This window comes from Empidonax traillii, unplaced genomic scaffold (genome assembly GCF_003031625.1).
Source record: "Empidonax traillii isolate 1590-97213 ecotype Southwest subspecies unplaced genomic scaffold, ASM303162v1 scaffold378:size984864, whole genome shotgun sequence".
NCBI classification, from domain to species: Eukaryota; Metazoa; Chordata; class Aves; order Passeriformes; family Tyrannidae; genus Empidonax; species Empidonax traillii.
The window spans coordinates 1-8109 of record NW_020955571.1 but is presented as its reverse complement, the minus strand read 5'-3'; positions in this window follow the sequence as shown (position 1 = coordinate 8109).

Genomic DNA, 8109 nt, shown 5'->3' with positions numbered 1-8109 from the left:
GTCAGTTCCTTCTCAGAGCTCTCAGGTTGGTGCATCCCTGGTGCACATCCTGGGCACAGGACTGAAAAGAGAGGGAAGGAACCCCTGAGTATTTAATAAGTTTGTTACCAGCTGGTCTTGCCCCAGCCTGCCTTTGGATACTCCTCCTGATTCTTCCTAAGGCACTCATCCAATCTGTGTACCAGGGCGTGGTAGTGGGGACTCCAGCCTTGACAATACTGAGCACTTTTTGCTTTTCTGGACCTGGCAACTTTTAGAAAAGCCTCTAGAAAAGGGTGAAGAACAGATTTAATTGGCACCAGAAGGACCTGGGAGCTATGTATACCACTGAATCCAGACTCCCAAAGAGTGGAAGCAGGCACCCCATTTAATTTTCCATAGATGTGCCTTATGGAAAATGCCTTGATCACTTTCTGAAGCTTGTGTTGGAAACATCTGCCCAGGCAGGCAGCAAAAGGCTAGACTCTTGTTCCCCCTCCCTAATGGGGTTGCCATGTCCTGTTCTGACCACAGCAGGGTAGATCTCCATCTCAGATTTATAAAAGCTTGAAAACTCACTGTAGGGTGTAAGTTTTCTAGGCCAAGCTCCTAGGTAATTTGCTTACCAGAAGTTACTGGCAATAGAAGGCTTTTTTGCAGGGCAAGGGCTAAAATAATATCTTTTGATGGAGTCAGAGAGAGGCAATTTTTTAGTGGCTTAAACCTGACTCCAGCACCTGGTTAAAGGTTATTCCAGAATCTTTCCCCAGGATTTCCCTCCAGAAAAATGAGGGAGACAGCAATTTTAGCTTGTGCCCCAGGATCTGCAACTAGTGGAAGCTGTCCATACATCTCCTTAATGCCTCAGTCCAAACCTACAGAATGTTTGATGCATTGACCTGCTAGCGTATTCACCAGTAAGCACTGGGGAAGACTTTCTGTCCAGGTTCACAAGCTGTGTTATGAGCACCACTGGGTAATTAATATCTGCATTCAAATAAGACCTTTTTAAGCAGAGAAGGGCATAAGGACAATTGAGTTGGGGCAGGATAAGTGCAAGAAGAATGTCACATGGATTTGAGACTTGTATTTTTCTAAGGAGCACGCCAAGTACGGGTACACTTGCTGTACCAGAAATGCCTTTTAAGGGATCGTAAGACAAATGTGAGAACACTGTGGCACAGGGAGCCCTTTCTAGGGTGTTTTTCAGAAGCAAGTAAAGACAGTGTATATGATGCCATGATATCTGCAAGGCTCTTCATCTGTGGAAGAAGATGTGGCAGTTCTAACACCTTACAAAGCACTCCTTATTTAGGGGCCCAGGTTGTCAGTAATGGACTGGCACTCCCAAACAGATGCATATCCCCCTGCTGAAACCCTTATTCACCTCCCTAAATGTCCCAGTCACACAGTCTTACCTCGACACATCTTCAGCTGCCTTGCTCACAGCCTAGCCCTAATCTTAACCATACACAGAGAAAAGGCACTAAATTGTATCATCTGGGTCAAAAAAGATAACAGACAGCACTGGGTGTGACACACAGAGAAAATGCCAGAGCTTCTCAGTGCCCGTATAAAAACACATCGGACGAAACAGGTGGCAAAATGGAAACTCTGCCTGTGAAATGACTTGTGAATTACTGGCAACTTCTTTTTCCTTCCAAAACTGTATGACCCAGAATTCCAACAAATAAGCCATGGATAAGAGGTAAGAGATATATGGTACATTCCTTCAACATTTCTGGAGAGAAGGGGGTTAAAAACTGCTGAGTCAGGGAACCTTTACTATTGATATACCAAACTTCATTAGCTGCCTCTCCTATTGCTGGTTTTTTCTTAAAAATTACATGCCTTTTTAATACCTTGAAAGACACTCAAATCTGCAATGTGAAGTGGGACATTCTAGAACATGTTTCTGACTCACAACAGCCTATTAAAGACTGATTAATTAGACAGTAGTAAATGTGGACATGAGGCAAAGAGAGTCTTGACAGTCACGTTTAGGTTTGGTTCTTCACCATCATTTTGTTCAATATTTTAGGAATAATTTCTGAATGTAATTTAAAACAATTTAAAAAAAGCTACTATTAACCACTCGCTCATTTATTCCCTTTGGTTTTATAGCTTATGTTGTTATTTGATCCCAATTTCAGATCACCCTTTAGGAGACGGTGTTGCTACCCCTGCTGAAGGAGAAAACACAAATCAAAGTCACTAAAAGGTTCAAACACCACAGAACAAGCACACACATATCCATTCACTGTTTCCAAGTCAGCCGTTTAAAATGGATACGATAAAACAGAAAATACAGTACCTGCACACTGTTCTTACAAAATGCTTTGGCTTGATCTTCATGTAAGTGCACTTTGTTAAAAAAAGAAATTCAAGTGTCAGCATGCACCGTTTTGATTTGCCAAGTCACGCTTCTTGAGCAAACTGCATTAACACATCATATTTTAATTGTAATTTTTCTTCCTTCTTAACCATCTCCTCCCACTCCAACCATGCACAGATCTCTCTCACTGCAAACAATTGAGAAAGGCACATTTTAATGGTTTACACTACTATTACAATGTAATTTGTAGCCTTCAAAGATAGGTATGTGTTTGGAATTGTTTGGAATTATTTGGAGGGTAACTCCAGACAGCAGCAAAATAAATGTCAGAGATAACTCAAATCTTCAAAGGGAAAATCTGTGAGGCATGCTTAAATTGGACTAAAGAGACGCATGCTTGTGGGATTGGACCCACAAAGTCCACACAATAAGAGTTCTCTGCTTCAAGCCATTTCTTTCTATTGATTGGTTTTGTATTAAATCAGTTTTAAGAACAGACTTCCTCTTCAAGATAGTTTACTACCATGCAATAAATGCAGCTTCATGGTGGTAAAGAATACATTTCATAAGGTTTTTTATGTGCATGGATTTAAACACACTGCTGGAAAAAACAAATCAAGTAAAAGTTGATCAAGTAAAACGATGTCAGGACTAGGAAGACATCATTAGCAAAAAAAAAAAAAAAACAACAAACTGAAATTCACAGAATTCATCACACTTAAGTTTGTTTTCACACTTGGAGAAGTTGGTCAGCTTTATGTTGTGTTTGAAGGACACAGAATATCCTTTCCTAAAATAAGCATTTATTCAGAGAAGGGATTAAAAAAACAAAAACCAAAACCCAAAAACAAACACTTCTTTTAGATGGAGAAAAAATGTCTTTCAATTTATTTAGTTACAGACTTAAATCTTCAACAGAATTGTTGTAACAGGACACACACATTTACTAACCCAAACCAAAGATTAAAAAACCTTTAGCACCTTGCAGTATACTTCCAAGATTTAATATCTGAAACTTATTCCTCAAGTAGACACTTGTTCTAAAAAAATTGCAGATTTAATTTTACTCCCCAGCACACTGGCTCCACTGACTTTGCTGTAACTTTTCAGGCTAACTCTCTGGCTGCCTTTAAAACCAGGAGGAAGACTTCCAGTTCTCTTAAAAAAAATAAAAAAAGGGAAAAAAAAAAAGGAAAAGGAAAATAAAGAAATGTAAAAAATAGAGTAATATTTCCAGAACAGTTTGCCTAAAACCAACTCACTAAACATATTTTCTCAAGACAAATAATGGACAATAACGAGGAAAGGAGAAAATTAAAAAGTTCTATAAATGCTTTTTTGTACTCTATATGTAATTTTGTAAAAAAAGAGAGACCACTAAAAGACATATAGGTTTACTCAAATAATAAAATATAATTGATTATTATTTTGGAAAAGAAGCTTTTAAAAGCACAACACCAAAACCAAGCGAAAGTTCGAGACTCTGAAATGCAATGGGATTCTCATAATTTTAATATGGTCATCTGCAATGACCACTGCTGGTCCACTACCAAACCTCCCCTCCGTTCTAAAATGACACTTTTTAAAGGAGGAAAAGCAAAAGAATATGCACTGACAGAAACCCATTCCCAAGCCCTTTTTTCTTCTGTGCCTCACTAAAGAAGGAACAGGATTTTAATAATTTGTCTCCGATGAAATATTCATTGCTCCCACATTCAGTCTCCTCTGAGGCACCAAAGCAGATGACAACCAGCTCAAAAACCAACCAGTTCAAAAGCCTCCACTCAGTGGATGGGACTGCCCCACTGGAACCTCTCACTGCCACAGAGCTGATGCAAGCAGATGATGTGAGCCGGGGACACAGTAGCAGTTGGGTTTCAGTCACACCCGAGGCACCAGCAAAAAAAGACCAGGAACAATTCTCAGGCCTGAGGGAAGCTGGGGGAATGCCTGATTCATGCACTAGGCTCTGGGATGAGAATGTGTGTTGTGCCCCTGGCAGCCAAGAGTGAGAAGCCTGATTTCCACTACTACTGCCTCACACCACACCATCTCCTCCACATTGGTGGTGCTGCTCTTAGGAAACTTCCTCTTCCTAGTGGTGGTTTCTCAAAATACCTTTATTTGGCACAATGTTTTTGATAAATCTTTATTGGCATCTTCCTGTACATCAAGACAGGAAGATAATGTAATGACCCATTCTTTTCCACAGCTTGATAAAAAAATTTCCTGTGAGCTTCACACACTTTCACAATTCTTACCTAAATAATTTTCCAGAAATATTGTTTTCCTTTTTTTTATTTAAATTTAATTCTCAGCAAAGAAAAAGAGACATATTATATTTGAGTGAATGTAAGATACAATTCTGCATTAAAAAACAGTTTTTCAGAGAATTCATGTGGTTTTTTTCAGTGCTCACCTCAGTGACAGGACAAATGATTTGTACACAAAAAGTAGCAACAATAATTCAAAAACATGGGTGTTCTGGTGCAATGACAAGATTAGGTCCCTTGGTCTTGCCTAAATACAACAGATCAGAACTTCCCAGACCCGAGTATCAAGCAGAGTTTTGGGTGCCCAATAAATACAACGCTGAACCCCAGTTAAGTAGGGATTCTCTTGTGGGTTTGGCTTTATTTAGAGGGAGGAATAGGGGAGAATATGTCTCTTCTCCCCATCCTCTATAGTTAACTGAGAATAATTTAAGTACCAGATACATTTATTCTTAAAAATAAGAACATAATAACAGTGGCCACATTTTCCTGAGTTCCATTAGTTTGTGACAACTGCAGCAGGTACATTTTATTCCAAAATTAAATAAAAAATGTATATATTTTTAACTAATATTATACAATAATACAATCAATGGTGCTGTAAGTTTGCAAGCAGCCTAAAGTGAAATCTAAAATCATGATCAAAAAACGTTTCCAAGCTGACAAGTAACAGCTACAGAAAGACAGCAACATATTCCCTGAAGTACTTAGTCTTTAGAGAACCGAATCTTAACAAGAAATTATGTGCTTTCCAATCATGTAGCCACCCAACAATTTGAGTATTATGTTGAAGGTTAATATACAATGCCTGCTTTTCTAAGATTAAATTTGACCAGGTCAGGAGACAACTGGATCTCTAAATTTAAACTTGTTTAAAAAAGCTATCCTCAGGAAATGTACTAAGCAGAATCATGGAATATGTTCATACGTGAACAGATAAAATTACTGGTGCCTTTCAGTTGTTAGCTATGCAGTATTTCCTTTTATTGTTTAAAAAGTTGATTTTTAAAACAGTGTAAAATTAAAAGCTGCACACATTTGCAGCAATGCCCTGCACTGGACCACATCTTTCCAGAGATCACTTATTTGGAAACTTAGGCAAACTATTTACATAGTAAAGCCAATATATCTCTTATTAAAACAGTCAGGTCTAAAAATTGTCAAGGTATTATGGAGAAGTGGGAGATCTAACGTCTCAGAAATTCTATGGAATGTTTCAGTTTTATTCTCTCCCCAAAGGTTTCACCCACAGCCACAGTCAAGTCACGGCTTAATTCAGCTCCAGAGGGAGAGCTCTCTATTTACAGCTCAGCACCAACTGTTTTCAAAAATGGACAAATTCATACCAGTCATTTAAACATGGTAAGTCTCAGATGGGATAAACTTTTATATCTTCAGGACTGCTTTCGTGATTTCTTGATAAAAACACATTGTTAAGATGATATTCACACAATCGGTCTTATAATAATTCTTCTAATATTACAGCTTGTTGGTGTCTGTTTTTCCTTTAAAAAATATGCAATTACATCTGCATAACATGTTCTTCTAAACACTTGAATTTTATCTCTCTGCAGGTGATCTTTCCAGGAAAAAAACATTGCTAAATCACTAAAAGAAGCACTTTGAAAACAAAGTGCATATAGTGATTCAAAATACTTTTAAAAGCACATCCATGTTACAGAAAAAGCTTCAATATTTAAGCACTCTCTACATACAAATGTATTGAATAATGTCTATATTACAAGTTTATGCCAATAGTCCAAGGTTAGGTCATGTAAAAGGGATTGACTGGGATCTAAATACATGACAAGGGCAAAGTAAAGATCACACCAACTATCTGTCACTTTGATGGAGAAAAATTTTCTATACATTTAAGACTTTTTGTCTTTAAAAAAAAGAAAAGACTCTGCCACTATTGAAGAAGAAAGCAAAATTCCTGTTAAGACTTCAGCATCACCTTTCAGAGTCATGTTTCCATTAATGTGTAAAGCTACTATGCTGACTTCTTGCATCAATCACATTATTAAAAAAAAAATAAAGAAATTGAAGTAATTATCAGTCTTCCTGATATTTCAGCCAGGAAAGTAACATAAACAAAGCAGCTAAAGAGATTTTCCTTTATATTTTACGCCTTGACAACTTACTAACATCTGCATAAACTACCTCATTTTGTGAGCACGCTTACTGTCATAAGAAACTGGAAGAACTACTTGCCAGAAGGAAAGTTGATATTAGTGGGATTTGTGTGACTGGAGCTTTATAGTGCAGCTTTTTCAAAATGTCTGAGTATTGAAAATGCAAGTCTCTAAGTGTCAGACCCTAGAAACAGATAAATTTGCTTGCATTACACTAGGTACAAATCCCCTCCAAAAAAAAGAGTCCTGTGGCATTTTCTGACCTGCACATGCCAGCAAATTCAAATGTACATAGGGATGTTTTCAGACAATATTTGACAGAAGATGAAAAAGAAAACAATAAATGAAAAAAAAAAAGTGGCAACTTAAGACACAGTAAGAACTAGATCATTTTCCTATTAGTGAGTAATGTTCAGATTCAAAACCTGAACAATCCATCACATCCAACCTCACAGTCATTAAGGAAACAAGCAATGACAGATGCGTGCTCCTTGTATGGAGCTGTGTTGATATTGATCATTATTCTTTGCCTGAGTATTAAGGTGCAATTATTAGTAAAGTCAACCAGCTCAAAACTGAAGGGGTGGAAAACCATCTCCTTTTGAATCTTGACAGAATACTTCTGTAGAAGGATTCATTAATTTTCTGCCAAAGAAAAACTCATGAGAACTGTATAGCCAATCCAAAGCAGAGTATAATTCGGAGACAATAAAGAAGACTAAGTACCTCCTCACACAAGAATGAAGTGGCACAACTTCAGTGAGAGAGAATGGGAGGAAACTATCCTCAGCAGTCCATATATTTGCTACTTGGTATTCACACTCCAGTATCTATTCCCCCCTCTTAGAAAAACACTCCAATGAGAAGGGAGCAGGGTTATGGAATCAGCTTTCTGTGCTCATGCAGAGCAGGAAAAGAAAAACACTTTCCCGAGCCATTCACCATCCTTTCTTAATCCTTTCAGATTTCTCAGGATGAACTTTGCCGCCGAGAGGGTGGGGGGGAGGGACAATACGAAGAACTCCGCAAAAAAAAAAAAAATCCACCTTCCGCTTCTGACCCCGAGCCAAAAGCCTGGAGTAACCCTTGACCTGACACGGAGCCCTCTTGGTAGTCGCGCCTCCCACAACCCACCCAAGGGCAGCAGAGGGAACGACGGGGCAGCGCAGCACCTCTCAAACCAAGCCTCTCTCCTCCAAAAGCGCGACTCCACAACACGGAGTGGTGTTGTGTATGTTTTTTTTTTTTTTTTTTTTTTTTTAGGATATCCTCCCCGCGGATGAGCGGATCTTTCCACGCGCACTGCCAAGGTCCATCCTTCCCTCCCCTGGCCGCACACACGGCACTGGGCGTGTAGCCGGGGCTCTTTGTAACCCCGCCGGCACGG